The 6,962-nt window shown below is 36.0% G+C and overlaps 1 non-coding gene across 1 annotated transcript; it reads right to left on the bottom strand.

Annotated features, from left to right (window-relative positions):
• Positions 1-5,772: 5,772 nt before the first annotated feature.
• LOC124889062 lies at positions 5,773-5,879 on the bottom strand. The gene has a single exon (XR_007047679.1). It is a non-coding gene; the product is annotated as a small nucleolar RNA R71 (small nucleolar RNA).
• Positions 5,880-6,962: the final 1,083 nt, after the last annotated feature.

The raw sequence follows: 6,962 nt of genomic DNA, 5'->3' as shown, positions 1-6,962 counted from the left end.
GGATTACTATCTTTCAGGTTAAAGATTAACCTCCAGATCTGTTCAACCAATATATGAATCCCTTTGATCCATCCATCCTCTAAGAAAGAAGGACATTTTATGAGCTTTAAGCATTCAAAAAGTATGGAATATCTATCCTAAAGTCGTTCAAAGTGCACCCGAAATACCCTTTCTACCAAGTGTTCATTGCACTAGCCAATGACTTCTCGTAAGAACTCCTATGGTTATGCTGGTATCTATACCACCAGCACTACGTTCTCATAGAGTTCAAGTGTGATTCCTTTAGGTATTTCGATTGAATCTATCCATCTCTAAAGAGATTTATATTGTGGTTCAAACTATGGTAATATTGGGTTCGATGTTTCAAAGATTTCTATGATGCAATGGTTTTCTTACTGCATTGCCCTATAGGAATCATAGGCCACGACATCTAAGCTCAACCTAAAATTTCACTCCTCTAGAAATTTTTTATGTCTATACTCTACCTAGAAGATGAATATTATAAAGCACAGCGTTTTATTTTCTAGCAAAATAGATGCATTCCAAAAGAAATCTAGCCTAAGGAATGGGCAAAGTAGAACTACACCGATGATCATTCCCACTAGGATGAAGTCTAACGAGCGGCAAAAGAATATCAGCCACAATAGAAAATCATGAGAGATGAAGTCACCAACTCGATTAAAAGTATAAGGCTGAAAGCTCCCCAATAGGAATGCAAAGATTCATCATTCAGGAGAAGTTACTTCAACATATCTATGAAGAGAAGCTTGGAAGGCCAAGAATATCTCAGGCAGAAGCACGACATCAATTAGCGGATAGAACAGGGATAGCGCGATCATCACCACCGGAACTATCCAATACTACCTAAAAGATGACGTCAGATGACATGCAAAAAAGTTACCCTCTTCAGTGGTTTACCCTTTTTAGAAGGTTACCCTACTTTCCAAGGAAACTCTGTTAGATGGGTTACCTTCACCAGTAGGTTACCTTTTCTAGTGGGTTACTCTCATCTCTAAGGAAACCCTCTTCAGTGGATTACCCTTTTAGATGGGTTTATCCTAAAGCTGCTGACGCTACTACTTTAAAGACAAGGAGCTTATTCACTAACTTGCAAGATGCTTGTAAAGCTGCAGATGCGCCTACTTGTAAGATGCTGACTCACCTGCTTGCACATGCTATCACATGCCAAAAACATAGCGTGTTTTATTTTTATTGGGCCTGCCACATATTAGTAGGTCCTAGTTTGAATAAAGATAAGGCTTATCTAGTCATAACAGATAAATATTATTCTTAAAACTTATCCCTTACTAAAGGATAAGATTTATGCGCCTTAACGGATTATGCCTATCCCTTAGCTGATAGGTAGGATTGTAATATTTTATTTAATGATTATCCGTTGGTTAGGCTTATCTTGTAAAATTTCTTCTCCTATAAAATAAAGCCTAGGCCTTTAGGTTAGAGGCAATATTCTCTCTACTTAGATCATTCTATCTACCTAAGAACCTCTTGTATAGTTTTCTCTCTTTAAATGAAAATATTTGTTGGCTAAACTCTCTTGCTCTTGCTTTCTCTCTTCTAAAGGGATGGGTGCTTTGGTCCTTTAGGTTGAAGTAGTAGGGTAAGTAATTACTTCGGCGAGGTACTTGTTGCGACTACAACATAGAACTCGGAAGGTACTTTCCATGATTATGAAATAAAGTTTGCTTCATCTACACGAAGTAGATGTCTAAGTAATTTCCATGTATATGAAACGAAATTGGCTTAGTCCATGCCATAGATTTCTGAATTGATTCGATATCTAAGAAAGAACATGCAGATCTGAGGTCTGCTTTGGCACTCTTTTTGTTCTATGGATGCTTGAGGGTAATAGGGTAGGAAGAGCCATTATAAGACCTATTTATGTCATATACGAAATAGTCTTGTACTAAGGAGACAAAGAATTCATGTGTTCTAATACTATCAAAGTCATGCCGACCCTCTGAGGGTTGCAAAGTCTTTATTTCAATGGCAAACCGTTTGGATGTGTAGCTCTATTTCAAAGTCAAGCCATGCCATTAAGGGTTGTGAAGGGTTTATTGCAACAGCAAACCATCTCTATGTATATGTATTTCAATCATAGGAAAGTGGTGGTATGTTGATTAAAAGCTTTGATTTCATATGGCTTGCTACCTTTATAGACGTGAATTGTGTATCATATTAGAAAGGTTAGACTTTATGTCTGTGGTGTTAATGAAAGCTTTGATTTCATATGGCCTACTGCCTATATTGCTATGAAACCTCCTTTCATATTGGAAAGTTTAGAGCTCTATTGATATCCACCTGGCTGCTCTCGTAGGCAGTCCTCCATGCCCCGCTGCCTCCCCATCTATTTGGTATCAAGTTAAGGAGAAATGCCTTGTGTTTGGCCATTCGGACCATGAATTGGAACATATTTATTTTGAAATAAAAGCATGTCATAAGCTTAAAGGGGAGCTAATTTTAGATACATAATCTCAATAGGTGTAATTTTGGTTTGTTGGCTTAAAATTTGAATTTGAAAAGTACGAGATCAAAAAACATAAGGATCCAACTTTAATCTAGCATGCACCAAGATTAAGAGTGTTGTTTAACTTATTATAAATGTATAGTGATGTCTAGAACTTACCCGGTGTGTTTACAAAGCGAAATAAAGGATGTTGGGTATAGGAAATGATGTAGGCATTTTTGTTGATAGCTGAATATTTAGACTGTGTTTACCTACCCTTGTGCATATCCCTAATTAGCCCCGTTGAGACAATAGCTTGATTTCTTTAGTAGCATCATATGAAGCCCAATCCTTTCTTTTATTAACCTTTATTTGATCTAAAGCCCATAAGTGCTTTAGTATAAAAATTAATTCAGTAAGGAGAATGAAAAAAATAGGAGAAGAAAAGGTGAAAGTGAAGCCCCAAAGTAGTGGTTATTGGTGTGTAAAGTTGATGTGTAGTGGTTGGGAGTCAAAAAGAAATTCTGTGCTCAAAATTGAATTATGAATTAATAGAAAATACTCCCACCATATTGTATGTTAATAAGGTTAATATGATGGGGTAAAACAACAGATGTGTGAAGGTAGTAAAGGTGAAATTTGGTTGCTATAGACTGATCTTAATTGTATAATGCGATATATTAAAGCGCTTAGGGAGATTAGCCACTATTTCCAAAATTGTTCCTACACATCCCTTAGACTACATTGCGACTATGAAAGACCTAGTTGATCCTTCATCCCAACATCTGACTATTAGTGGAGTAGTACACTAAGGAAAAGCTTATGGTTCATTATCTATCATATATGAATTCTTTGTTTAGAGTGAGTGACTTAACTCTGATATTCCCATTCTACTATATATTGTAAGATTTTAAGTGAATGCGGGAAACTTTCTTGTTGTTAGGGTGCATGTGGATGATAGCCATGTGACTTATAGTGTTTTTAGATTGAGTGATTTGATTATGTTTGCCAACAAATTGGAAGTTCACTTTTGAGGTAAAGATGTTTGAAAAGAATTGTCCCATGGTTATAAAGGTGAATTAATATGTTTTGAGCTAAAAAGTCATTGTTAGGTTTGTGAGTTCCCAACACAAGCATTCCACCTAGGTTGTGATATTAAGCTTAATTGGGTATAGTGCTGATTGAAGTTGTTCGAGGACGAACAAGGTTCTAAGTGTGGGGTGGTGATCTTGGGCATATTTATATGTCCAATCACTAATATTTTCCTATAATAGAACTTTTTTTGTGACCTAAAATATGGTATTTTTTTTATATTTGAGCTTTAATTGTGTTCCTTATATAATGGACATGATTAGTTTGTGCAGGGCTAAATTTAGATAAAATTGGATGCAATTGGACGAATTAACAAGAAGTTAACGATGAATAGAGCAATGGGATTTATTTGCTGATATAAGGAGACTGGAAGTTGACTTGGAAAGTAGAGAATACAGAAATGAAGAATAATTCAAGACAAAAGAATCTAGTGACTCATCACGATTAGACCATTTCACAGAGCTAGATATGGAAAACTAGCCCCACATCGCGATAAAAGGAAATTTTCAATTGGCAAATTCTAGTAGCTCACCGTGATAAGTTCGTGTCGCATAGTTGGACATAGAAAACTAGCCCTGCATCGCGGAGAAGATCACACATTGGGAAATAAAGTCCTACTATAAAAGGAACTATTAAATTCAATTGGAAACACTTTAGAGATGTAAGAAGAGGCAAAAAAAACACTACAATTTCTCATTTAGGGCTCTTTGAACTTCATTACTTTTAGATTAATACTTGGTAGGATTAATTATTCATTTTTATGTTGAATTCAAACATGAGCGACTAAACATCCCTGTTTTGTGGTTGAGGCCAAGACCATGATTGCACTTTGATATTCGTTATCGTAGTTTATTATTGGATTATCATATGGGTTGTTCTTAATCACTTGTGCTTACTATTTTGATGAGTGTCCACCATTAGAATAAACCTATATTCCTATGTGAATTTGGGAGGAGAATCATAGGATAGAACAAAGAGATTAAGGAGCAAGGTTCTCATTCTTTTTATAAAATAAGGGATTTGAATTAGAATTTAGGATAGGGATATACCTAGAAGCCTTGTTTGGTTCACTTTCAGGAAGATAGCTTTATGCTTCTAAATGGAATATTGAATCCCCGCTCAATGATGTCGTTGCAATGTCCAGTTAGGTAGAAGATTAGAGGTTGGGAGACCATGATCATACTATAAACCTTGCGAATCAATAACCCAATAATCAACTAAACTATGATAGGAATAGAAATTTGTAAGATTATCAAAAGTATCTCAACCCTGGAATTCTCATCATTATTGTTTATAACCCCTACTTATGTTGCTATTGTTGCATATTGTTATTTCTTAATTAGTTATACTTTTCTTTGAATTTCACAATTATCTTAATATTGTAAAAAACTTAATACATTCTTGTCAAAACTAAAGTTGGTTGAATTGCTAGTTGTATAGTCCTCGTGGGTATGGTATTCGACTATTCTAGTCACTATATTACTTGTACAATTGCATGTACTTGCATGTACATTAGACCGCAACAAGTTTTTGGCGTTGTTGTCGGGTACTGTTATAATTAGTAATTTTATTAATTTTTGGTTTTTAATAATTAATTTAAGTGTCAATGACTTGATATTAGTCGCTGACTTTTGCAGAACTAGCTAAATACAGGATTGGCAAGAGATAGAGAGTTGGTAGAGCCTTATTTGGAACCAGAACTGGTATTTTAACAGAGGCGAAGAGCTCATTATCCAATTTAGCAAGTTCAAATGACGGAGCAATGAGATTTTAATCTTATTGATCGAGTTGATCCAAATATTGGACGTGTTCCAGCTCCGACGATTCTAGTTGCTTCTGTTCAAGAAACAACCATACCTGTTCATGAAGTGGCAATCCCACTTATGAACCTTGCTACTAGTTTCATCCATAAGCTAGAGACGGGTCGTCAGTTTGAATTGAAATAGAATATGGTTCAACTGTTGTGTTCTAGTGGACAGTTTGTAGAGTTCTCATATGAAGATCCACAGCTACACATACATACATTCTTGGAAATTAGTGATACCTATATTCCTATTGGAGTTTCAACTGATTATGCTAGACTGACACTCTACCCCTTTTCTCTAATTGGGGAAGCAAAAAAGTGGTTATATTTTGAACCACCAAACTCCATCACTTTCTGGGATGATATTGCTCGAAAGTTCCTTATTCAATTCTTTCCATCAGGGAAGATAACATGTTTGAGATGTGAGATTCTGAGTTCCAGACAGAAAGAAGGAGAAAATCTTTACCAAGCTTGGGAAAGATTTAAGGGCATGCTTAGAAATTGGCCTCACCACCATCAATAGAATAATGTACTAGTTCACACCTTCATAGAGGGTTTTGAGCCCAACACTAAGATTCTCTTGGATTCAGCAGTAAGTGGTCAAGCTCTTGTGAAGACATATGATAAATTATATACACTGCTATATTGGATTTCACAAGGGAATCCTGAGTGGCATGATGACTCAAGGAGTGCTCCTAAGAAGGTTGCAGGTGCGTTAGAGGTAGATCAGTTAATTGATTTATTAGCTCAGCTTGCTGCAATAAAAAATTAGACAACAAATCAGTTCAACAGCATGAATTAGGGGGTTACGCATCCGACAGTAACAACTAATGCAGTCCAACAAGTGAATGCATGGTGTGAGATTTGTGGAAGCAGTGAGCATGCAGCGGATGCTTGTGTGGTCAATCTAGATTTTATCAATTATGTAGGGAATGCTAATTATCAAGGGCAGTAGAATTATGGTAACATATACAATCTGAGTAGGAGGAACCATCCTAATTTCTCATAGGGTAGAAATCAGGCACATAACAACAATTAGCATAAGGGTCTGATACAATAGAATCAACAATAAGTTCAAAGTAATTAGGCCACATCTCAAATAAGAAATTTAGAGGAGATGATAAAGCAACTTTTAGCTTCTCACACGCAATTAGAAGTAGATATGAAGAATCAATAGTTGATTACAAAGAATATGGAGCTGCATATTGGTTAGATTGCGGGAGCATAAATCACTAGAACTCAGAGAGGTCTACCTAGTGATACTGTGGCAAATTAAAAATAGGTAAATGAAATCACTACTAGGAGCGGTTTACAGCTAAAAGAGCAAGAATCTGAGCACGTAAGTCCAACGGCTACTGATGAAGATACTAAAAAAAATAAGGAGAAAGTGGTTGAAGAAAAAGCTACAAGTAATGATACTAAAGTAGAGAAGCAAACTCTACCTCAAACCTTCCCTCAAAGGCTTCGAAAGCACCAAGAGGAGACCAGTTACAAAAAGTTTTTAGAGTTTTTAAAGCAGGTTCATGTTAATCTCCCTCTTGTAGATATTTTGCAGAGTGCGTCAAAGTATTCAAAGTATGTGAAAGACATAGTGGAAAGGAA

This window comes from Capsicum annuum, chromosome 11 (assembly GCF_002878395.1).
Source record: "Capsicum annuum cultivar UCD-10X-F1 chromosome 11, UCD10Xv1.1, whole genome shotgun sequence".
Lineage (NCBI taxonomy): Eukaryota > Viridiplantae > Streptophyta > Magnoliopsida > Solanales > Solanaceae > Capsicum > Capsicum annuum.
This window is presented reverse-complemented; position numbering and strand designations above follow the sequence as displayed.